Here is a 10,214-nt window from a genome sequence, read left to right as displayed (position 1 = left end):
AATCAGGTGATCGTTCCTTGCTCTTCCAGAGTAACTCAGAAGTTACGTTATCCRACTCTGCTCAACATACCAGTCAAAGAACTCTCTCACTTGTTAACCGCAAATGTTAAACTTCATTATTAGCTTAAGAATAAAGTTACTTGTTGGCTCTACGTTGTCATACAGACAGATCGCTCTCCCAGCAATCAACTTACTCTTGCTTTGCAAGTGTCGGCGATGCTGTTAGGTGTTAGTAAAGAACAGAAATGATTACGACGGTGCCCGCTGGACTATTGTGGCTTAACTTATACATACATACATATTTATTTGCTTTGTTAACATGTTAAAAGGCCAAGCAGCCGCACATATTCACGTATGTATGTAATTATGTGAGCATGTAAACAAATTTGCAAGGACCATACGCATAATCTTTATAAATTTGTCTACCCACAACTTTATATATAAATGCGTACACTTATTGCTTCATGCGAAACCTCCGTTGTCACGTAACCAATGTCCGAAGCTCACGTTTTGTCAAAGAGTCAATGTGTCGAAAAACTGACGTGACAACAAAGCGTCACAACATTGTGTTGTTGGTAGAAAATCCGAGCTGTGCAGAAAGCATAAACCAACGATCGCCAATTGTCACTGCTTCCCTTTCCGCTGTAATACCTTCTCCAACAAAGCGTAAACATGTTTCTCTATGAGCTTACAGACATATTGACGCAGATTTTTGCAAGCCGCGGAAAAATATTTTAAATGGACAAGCGCTAAGTTGCCACTTTCCTTACTTCTTTTTGTGAAGAAACATCAGAAAGTCGTTCAGTTTATGATTTTCAGCTTTTGCCATCATCGCGAAAAGACCCTTGTAGGCAAGGGCATGCTCGGGGAGATACAGCGTCTGTTTTTATGAATACAGCGAGTTTGCCTGTTGAAAGTTGAAAGTTCCTGAATGAAAATTTTGTTGTTGTGTGTTTTTCTACAAATTTGGGCATCGACTATTTGTATTTTTTGTAAAACATTTTTTGCAGTTTTTGTGGGCGCCATATTTACATGTATATACTATATATGTATATATGTGTATGTATTCATATATGAAATTATGTTATATTATCAAATGTAACAAACATTTAAGAAACAGCTCTTTTTCGCACATTAACTACAATAATTTTTTTGGCATTATTTAGCATTATTTAATTAGAATATTATCAGTTATGAATGTATTCATAAACATACGCAAAATGATAATCATATCAGTTAATATGATTGCATGATTGCGCTCATCGCATTTTGTTAGCTTTTGACAGTTCACACTCTTATCCGAGTGGCCTTTCTTTATAATTTACGTTCTCTGGTCGTATTTACCCAAGCGGAATGGACGCGGATTGCTAGACGAATAAGAACTTTCATCTCGGTAGCTTTTCTGAGAATTGTTTGGTGAATGATGTTTGTGTCTGCAACAATAACACTTCCCATATGATCTTATAGTGGACAGCAACTGATATACAGTGTCAACATAAAAAATAAGAAATTTTGTAGTCACTATTGCTTTGGAGCCTATCAAATAATTGCGCCAAACACTTTAAGTGTGTTGGTGTCGGTGGCTCTCGTCGGCTACACGTACGCTACACCGACCTATTGTTGGCTCTGTTTGATGAAAATCAAAAACTTTGGCTATTTCTATTTGACGGACGATAATTTGATCGTCTCCACTCATGTTTGACAAGCATGAGCTTATTTGCAGTCTAGATTTCAAACTGAAAACATATGTATACGGACACGGAAAAGTGTGAAGTGAATTCAACTAAGTGCAAAAAATTTTATATTTGTCTTAAAGACGTGTGTGAAATTTTACAATAAAAATTTATATTACGGTTAATTGAACGGTTAATTGAACATTATCAAATTTTGGAGAGATTGTGGAACACGAAAGTAAAAGTTTACAGCAATAGAGCAAAAAGAAAACAATACCAAATACCAAATATCGAAATTTATAAGGAGCGATATCCCAAGGCAACAATAGAGGATTTAAAAAATATTTAATATTTTAGGCGGGAGAAACAACGATTAGCTGACTGTGAGAGAAGTGGTGCTGGAGCTGAGGATTCCGCTGAATCAAATTTGTTTTATTATACACATCATATAAATCGTATATTTCGAAAAACTTTTATTTTTAGAATATAATATATTTATATATATTTATTTTTAGATTATAAACATACAAAATGCGTATTGTTATGCGTATTTCGTTTGTCAAGAAACTGTCCCTTCATTGCAAAAATATTCTGCAAAAGTCTCGCGAATTTCTTTAGTTTTATTTGAAGCATTCCGCATTTGTGTACATTCTAGTGCATTAAGATGTATGCTTTATGCCATTTTCCAATAACCATTATTATCAATTATATCGGTGAATGAATACACGCGAACTTGAGCGCAAAAAATAATGCAGATAGCAAGAAGCCAAAACAATGCTGTGCTGTTTTAGCTCGACGGAAATGGTAGTTTGTAGAACACCAAATTGTGATACTAATATTCCAAACACATTCTCAACAATTCTACGCGCTCTACTCATCTTGTGGTTAAAGATGCGTTCTTTGCTCTATTGGTGCCAGAATAGGGTTTCAAAAGGCTTTCATGCATTTTAAAATCATTGTCTCCAATAAAAATATATGGCAGAACATTATAAACAATTGTTGTAAATTTCCCAAAATCATTTTTTTTTTTTTTGTAAATCCACCATTAGAAATACGCCCATTTGTATCAACATCCGCAACCATAAATTCATAATTTGCATTCACAGTTACCATGAGAACAACACTAAACTGTTTTTGTAATTATAGTAGGATTACCCTGCAATATCTAGATATGCTTTCAGTCCAATACGCCTATGCAATTTGGAAAATTCCAAAGTTCATAAAAATCGCTTTGTTAATATTATTATATTTTCAAAAATAATAAATCCAAGGGATCTAGAAGAAATTGCTGTTTTAAATTTAAGATCTTCTATTTTATCTCCAGTCGCCAAATATCTAAATGTTCCTGACAAACGCATGTTAGCTGGTATTGCTTCTCGTATCACTGTGTTTTTTATTTTAATTAATGGCTCCATCTTGGTTAATACAGAGTTCATTAAATGTGTCGCAATCCATTTGTAAAAAGTTACAATAATCTGTGTTGCTGGATATTTGTAATTCTGCGAGAAGATTTTCATGCGTAAACTTATTCCACAGTTTGTATTAATTTTACATCCACTCTGCCTTCTACTTTTCCAATTTATTTTTATTTTATTTTTTTTTTCATAAGAACTGCAGTACATGCTAATAACAGAAAATCATCAGCCGACGCTGACATGACGACCAGGAATAATGGTCCAGTGTGAGAGCGCCTCAAAATAAGCATTTTTTATAACGTTTTCCATTATGGTCAGATTGAACAAAATAAGAATTTTTGGGCATTTTAAATTAAAAAATTTTTAATCATTTTCCATTGAAAATAATACTATGATGCCTCAAATTATTAACGTTTCATCAAATACCTTTAAATTTCACAAATTTATTTACTTTTCATTGTTCTACATTTTACTTATACCACTTATAGGACTTGAACTCCTTTTACATATTCTCTAGTAAGATTTCAATCTGGCCATCGCTAGTTTCCAATTGGTAAGCGTCAAAACTTACTGAACTCGATTAGCTGTCAAAGTTCAGTAGGTTTTGACGTTTAGCATTTGCTCTCTCATTTCCAGTGAGGAGTTAAACATCTCTTTTACATGTTTATTTGGACTTTTGAGTTTCGTCTTCAGGGCACTTTACCGAAGATAACTTGATACGAGACTCTTTGGTTCGAGAGAAAGCTGTCAAAACTCGCATTTTTAATAACATTTGCCAGTGATGCGACTGCTGAAAAATATTAGCTTGGATATTAAATAAATTATACAAAACACTAAATGAAACACTTTGAAAATGCATACATATATAAATACTAAAATGCAAAATCATTAATTAATTTACATATACATTTATTTTGCCAAAATATGTCCCAAGTAATTATAGCTCTGCTCTTCCTTTTTCACTAACTGCTGGTTGACGGCACCCTGATTGTGTTTTGTTGCCAGCTCAGAACACAGGTCAGGGTGCCCTGCCAGCTGACAAGCGAGAGAGAAAGAAAAGAGAGTCTGGTCATGTTATCTATGACATTACTTTAAAGAGGTTTCACGTATACGCACTGTTACTCTGTGAGCGATTTCAAATGGTATGGTTTATCACATTATTTATCACGTGTTGGTGAGCACGGAAAAAAGGAGCCCAGCGAGAAATTGGAATTAAAATTAATCAAAATTATAAAATAAATTACATTTTTTTTAATAAAGACTCCATCGGAAAACGGATTACCCTGCCTAACAATCTCCAAACTAATGGCACTTGATAGCTGTGTTTTTAGGTTTTCGTTAACACGTTCACTATAATCTAAGTATTCGTTTTTACGTTTTTTTTTTTTGGAAAAAAATATATTTTTTTCTTTAAAAAGACATTTTCGTTCTTTTCCATCTAAATAATTAATAGTATAATGAAAATTAACAAAATATCTTTTAAGGATATATTCCTTATTATCTTTAAAAGACTTGGAACATAAAAGACATTGCATTGCAGGGCATATTTGGTTTTGCGCTATAGTCTGGCGTGATGTTAATTCGTTGATGGCTCGACAACGACTGAACGATAAAGCGTAAAAGTGGGCATACAGTGGGTTCGATCGGTATGGTCTTCTGCGCGTACCGATCCATGTTCGCGAAAATGTTTGATTTTTTACGATCCGTGCGCGCACATGTGTGTCGTGTATGGCGTTGTGTGCGCACAAAATATCGTTTCTCTCGTGTCGCCGAACAGTGAAAATCGCGGACGAACAATGGCAAGTGTTAAGAGGGGAGCTTCAAAATATCAATTTTTTTAAGATTTTTTTGGAAGGGAAAGAAATAATAGATTCAAGTGAAATTTCTAGGCTTTATAGTTATATATTTTAACATCCTTCACAAATTTTGGATATGAAATCTTTGATATCCTGCCTTTGGGAAGCAATCACCCGATTCATCTCGCATGTGCATTTTTCGGACGGCGGGCAAGATGCAGGTCGCAATTTCTATCAAAAACAAAAAATTCTGAGAGATTAATTTTTTTAATAATTTATCTTCTAGATAAACTAAGAAAATTAAAAAAAAAATGTAAGATTTAAAAAAAAAAATTTGAAAAAAGTGGGTTTTGTCCAAAACTAATTTTACTTAATGTTGTTTAAAAATATATTCAAACTTGACTTTCTTAGTTTATTTATTATATTTTAAATAGAAGATACCTTAATGTCAAAGATAGCAAACTTTGCCCCATATTCCATCCAATTAATAACAATCGTAAATTAAAAACCGAGAAATCGTGCGTCAACGCTTTCGCTTTTCGCCCAAGCCCTCACATATCTGCTAGACGCTCGGCCACTATTTCCCTTCTAGATTCGATAATATTTCGAATTCCCATCTATAACTTTGATGACATATTCTTAGATAATTTTTAAAGAGAATGGCACTAAACGTACAAGGCCAGAAGAAGGCGAACCCGATTCCCCAATCGATGACGATGGAGCAGACGTTTCATTGCTCGACCATGGAGAAGTTCGAATAGCAATTACCCGTTTGAAGAACAACAAAAGCGGCGGGGACCGATGGATTGCCGGCCGAGCTATTCAAACACGGCTGCGAAGAACTGATAAGGAGCATGCATCTGATTCTTTGTAAAATATGATCGAACAAAAGCATGCCCAACGATTAGAATTTAAGTGTGCTCTGCCCAATCCACAAAAAGGGAGACCCCACAATCTGCGCCAACTACGGTAGGATTAGCCTGCTCAACATCGCATATAAGGTTTCATCGAGCGTATTGTGTGAAAAATTAAAGCCCACCGTCTACAAACCGATTCGAGCTTATCAATGTGCCTTTATAATGGAAAATCGACACACACCACCTCTTCGTCATTTTGCAAGCTTTCGACAGCACGAAAAGGAGCTGCCTTTATGTCGCGATGTCTAAATTTGTTATCCCCGCAAAACTAATACGGCTGTGTAAACTGACGCTGAGCAACACCAAAAGCTTCGTCTGGATCGGGAAGAACCTCTCCGAGCCGTTCAATACAAAACAAGGTTTCAAACAAGGCGAGTCCCTATCGTGCGACTTCTTCAACCTGCTGCTGGAGAAAATAATTCGAGCTGCAGAACTTAAYCGAGCAGGTACAATCTTTTATAAGAGTGTACAGCTGCTGGAGTATGCCGTTGATATTGATATCATCGGCCTCAACACCCGCGCCGTTAGTTCTATTTCTCCAACACTGGACTGGACAAGGAAGCAAAGTGGATGGGTCTGACAGTGAACGAGGGCAAGACGAAATATCTCCTGTCATCAAACAAACAGTCGTCGCACTCGCGACTTGGCTCTCACATCACTGTTGACAGACTTTAAAGTCGTATTATGGAGCAGAGGCTTGGACTGTGACAACAACTGATGAATCGACGTTGCAAGTTTTCGAGAGAAAAGTTCTGCGAAAGATTTATGGTCCTTTGCGCGTTGACAACAGCGAATATCACATTCGATGGAACCATGAGCTGTATATGATGACATTGACATAGTTCAGCGAATCAAAAGGCAGCCGCTACACTGGCTAGATCATGTTGTTTGAATGGACGAAAACACTCCAGTTCTGAAAGTATTCGACGCCGTACCCGCCGGGGGAAGTAGAGGTAGAGGAGGACCTCCACTCCGCTGGAAGGACCAGGTGGAGAAGGATCTGGCTACTCTCGGAATATCTAATTGGCATCACGTAGCGAAAAGAAGAAACGACTGGCGTGCTGTTGTTAACTCGGCTATAATCGGGTAGCGGTGTCTACGCCAATTAAGAAGAAGAAGAAGAACATTTCTGAAGGCAATGAACTTTTTATTTTGTGTGGTTTTCTGCATTGTGTTATAAAGCCATATCGTCACCTAGAATTCAAAATAACGTAACAACATTTTCTGAAATTTAGAGGGGAAGGAATGAAACATGTAATAAAAACGAACATGAGTGAAACATCTGATTATATCTAATAGCAGAAACTTAAAATGTTGGAGATATACACTTACTATATGTAAGAAATTTGAAGGAGTGGGTCGTAATCAATGAAACACTCAATTCCGAGTTTTTGGGTCACACGTTATTTTGCATTTTAGGTGACGACATATAAAGTCATCATATCAGCAAATTTTTTCAGAGTACAAACCAAGGTAGAGGAGGAAAGATAAATAACAGATCGACTGGGTTTTTATTCCAATAAAAGTACGAAATAACTAAACATGGCTTCGTTAATATTGCTTACCTGACCGGTGCTGTTCCAATTTTATGATTTAAGAGATGAAAAAGCGATACGCCATGCTGTGAAGTACTCAAATGTAGTTATCACCTTATTTGGTCGTGAATTCGAGACAAAATTTTAAATTTAATGACGTGCTCGTGGAAGTTGCACGTCGCTTTGCTAGGTAAGCTAAAATTAAACTTTATTTCAAAAGATTTACCATGCATTTTTAATTTTTCTTTTATAAAATCAGCAAAGAAACTGTTGTACAACGTTTGATTATTTGTCTGCCTTAAACGCTAGTCAAAAACCAATGAGCTTTGTGCTTGAGGGTGGAAGTAACTTTCTGAAGAGCAGATACTGCGGTGAATGTGCTGTTCGGATGTTGCACAAGCTATTGTCAATTGTGCTAAGGATCCTGATCAAGCTTTTGGGTAGGTAATTTTTGAGCAAAATTGAATTTACATACTTTCTAATATGCTAAACCCTTAACGCCCACCTTGCAGACCAAAGCGTTACCAGTTGAGAGAATTTATTGATTGGTTCCATCGTGTTATGCGCAAAGATGAAAAATGGTGGCGGTACCGTCGTTAAGACATGCGTTGCGATCCTACCTTCCTATTGAGAGTCAAGTTCACTGAGCTTTTCTGTCCTGGACAACCTATTGGTGAGCTACATATTGGTGAGGAACGTATCGATCGCGAATGTATTACCGATGTCATTTGGGTGTACAATTAACCTCCATGGAAGAGCAAGTACCATGGGCATTGCGACCATATCGTGCTGCGCAATATTACGATGCCGAATTGGGAGAGTGGGGGAACCAGCTCCATCAAAACCGATAAAACATCGGAAGAACTACGTATGTTTGCATAAAACAATAATAATGGCAACAATGCTAACAACAACAGCCAAGCAAATAATAAACAACACTCATCAAATAAAAGTTGGTGGCGTTGGTGGCCAAGCAGCGATTTGAAAATAATCATTTGCATCTACGCGAATTACAATTCGTCTTTACATCTGGTAAATAATGGTCGATTATGAACGATGTGGAAATTGATAATTAAACTTTAAAAAACAAAAAAATGTAATTTGGTTAATAATGAACCGCTATTAAAAATTAAGGAATTTCAGTTGTATTTTTATTTTGGCCAAACAAGTTATAATCGATTAGGATAATTTCAAATGGAGTATGTTTCGAACAATAATTTTTTGTTTTCAAATATTATGCCAGTATTGCTATTGAGCATGGCAAAATAGTGTTGCGCAAGCTAATTTAAACTACTTTTTACTACTATATAGATATTGCAAAATCAAAAAAATAATTCCTTTAAGAATCCTTTTTTATTTAAAAACTTAGTTTAGAACTAAAAAATAATATGGTAAATCTGTTAGGATGGTCAAATACTCCATTTGCGATCGAGTAGGATTCCTGATCGGCGGCGTATAACTAAACTCTGACACATAAAAAGTGTATGTAGTTGTGATTACAAAAATGTATGCTTAAAATATAACAAACATGGCTATTATAATTATCTCTTGATTTATCTTACAATAAAAATTGTGTTTTACTGTTCAGACGAATTATTATGATATGTAATACCAAATTTTTCGACAATAGTTGTCTCTTTTGGTCCACTCATTATCAAAACTAATTTCCAATTTGTTCATGAATAAGTTAACGAAAACGCTAAAAAAATATGTAGCATATTTATTTATATCAAGAAGAAATAATTAAATCTTTCGATAGCAGCATTAAATTTCATTCTATAAGCAAAATTTAAAATAGTATTTATAGATGTATAAATATAGTACTGTATATTTATAATTTAATATTAAAGCATTTTAGCTTTACGCAACCCGTTTTAACCTCTAGCCACTCTTATTCACCAGAGGTGGCCATGATGTTTTTATTGTGAACGTAGCCTTGGGGGGTAGGTTAACGACTGTGAATGGCTCTTTTACTACGGTGAATGGGACTTTCAATTCAAATGTATTGGAAAAAATTTATATTTGTGTACATTACAAAGTATTACGTAAACTTTCGGTTACCACACAGTCGTATCAGAGAACGTTTATCATAGAGCAGGTCACGTAAAAATACTGTTTTGGATGAGCGTGTTTTACCACACCACAGAAAAATTATTAGCGTGTTTCACCACATTTAATATCAGGGGACACGAAAAGCACAATTGAGCATTTGCAGTGTTAAATGAGAAAAATTATGCTCTTTCCGACGTTAAGGAATGTACGCTTACAGTTTCGCATATTTACAATGCGCAAACGACTCTGCATATAATTTATATATGTATATGTATGAATTCCTTAAAACCTTTTAAAATATGTAATAAAGTCATATTTATGTTGGTTGGGTCATATGTACATATGGTTTTTCAAAATAAACTTTCAGTTTTTGGAAGTGCTCACTTCTACAAATGTGCCATTTAGTGTAAAAATACAATTGTGACAGTTTCAGCTCAATCGGATTTTGCCTTCCCGTGCCGAAAAGGCCTTGAAGTTTGATAAAATTGCCATTTTTCGCGAAAAAGCGTTAGTTTTCGACTTTAACTTATGACTGATTCCACCTATTACAATAAATTTATTATCAAATGAAATTTTGTTGAAATTAAAGTCTATTATAACACATTTTCTTTAGAAATGCATGGTTTGGAAGATATTTAACAGTTAATGGACCAAGTTCGTGTCAAATGCCTTAGTATAGTTCTTCGCAGTAACACTCGAGGTTCTCCACGATTTTTGAAACTATCCTTACCTTAACCATAAACAATGCATACACTGAAGTCCTTTATTTTATTATATTAGAAAAAGCTAGAAATTAGTAAAATCTTTTAGTTATATATTGTATTTT

At 35.2% G+C, this 10,214-nt stretch overlaps 1 pseudogene; it reads left to right on the top strand.

Moving 5' to 3' along the window:
• The first annotated feature begins 1,673 nt into the window (after nt 1–1,673).
• Nucleotides 1,674–8,218, top strand: LOC108977587 (annotated as a pseudogene).
• Nucleotides 8,219–10,214: the final 1,996 nt, after the last annotated feature.

Source organism: Bactrocera latifrons, unplaced genomic scaffold, assembly GCF_001853355.1.
Source record: "Bactrocera latifrons isolate USDA-ARS-PBARC rearing strain unplaced genomic scaffold, ASM185335v1 scaffold_916, whole genome shotgun sequence".
In the NCBI taxonomy this organism is placed as follows: Eukaryota; Metazoa; Arthropoda; class Insecta; order Diptera; family Tephritidae; genus Bactrocera; species Bactrocera latifrons.
Note: the sequence above shows the minus strand (reverse complement) of the source record. Positions and strands in the feature narration are given on the sequence as shown.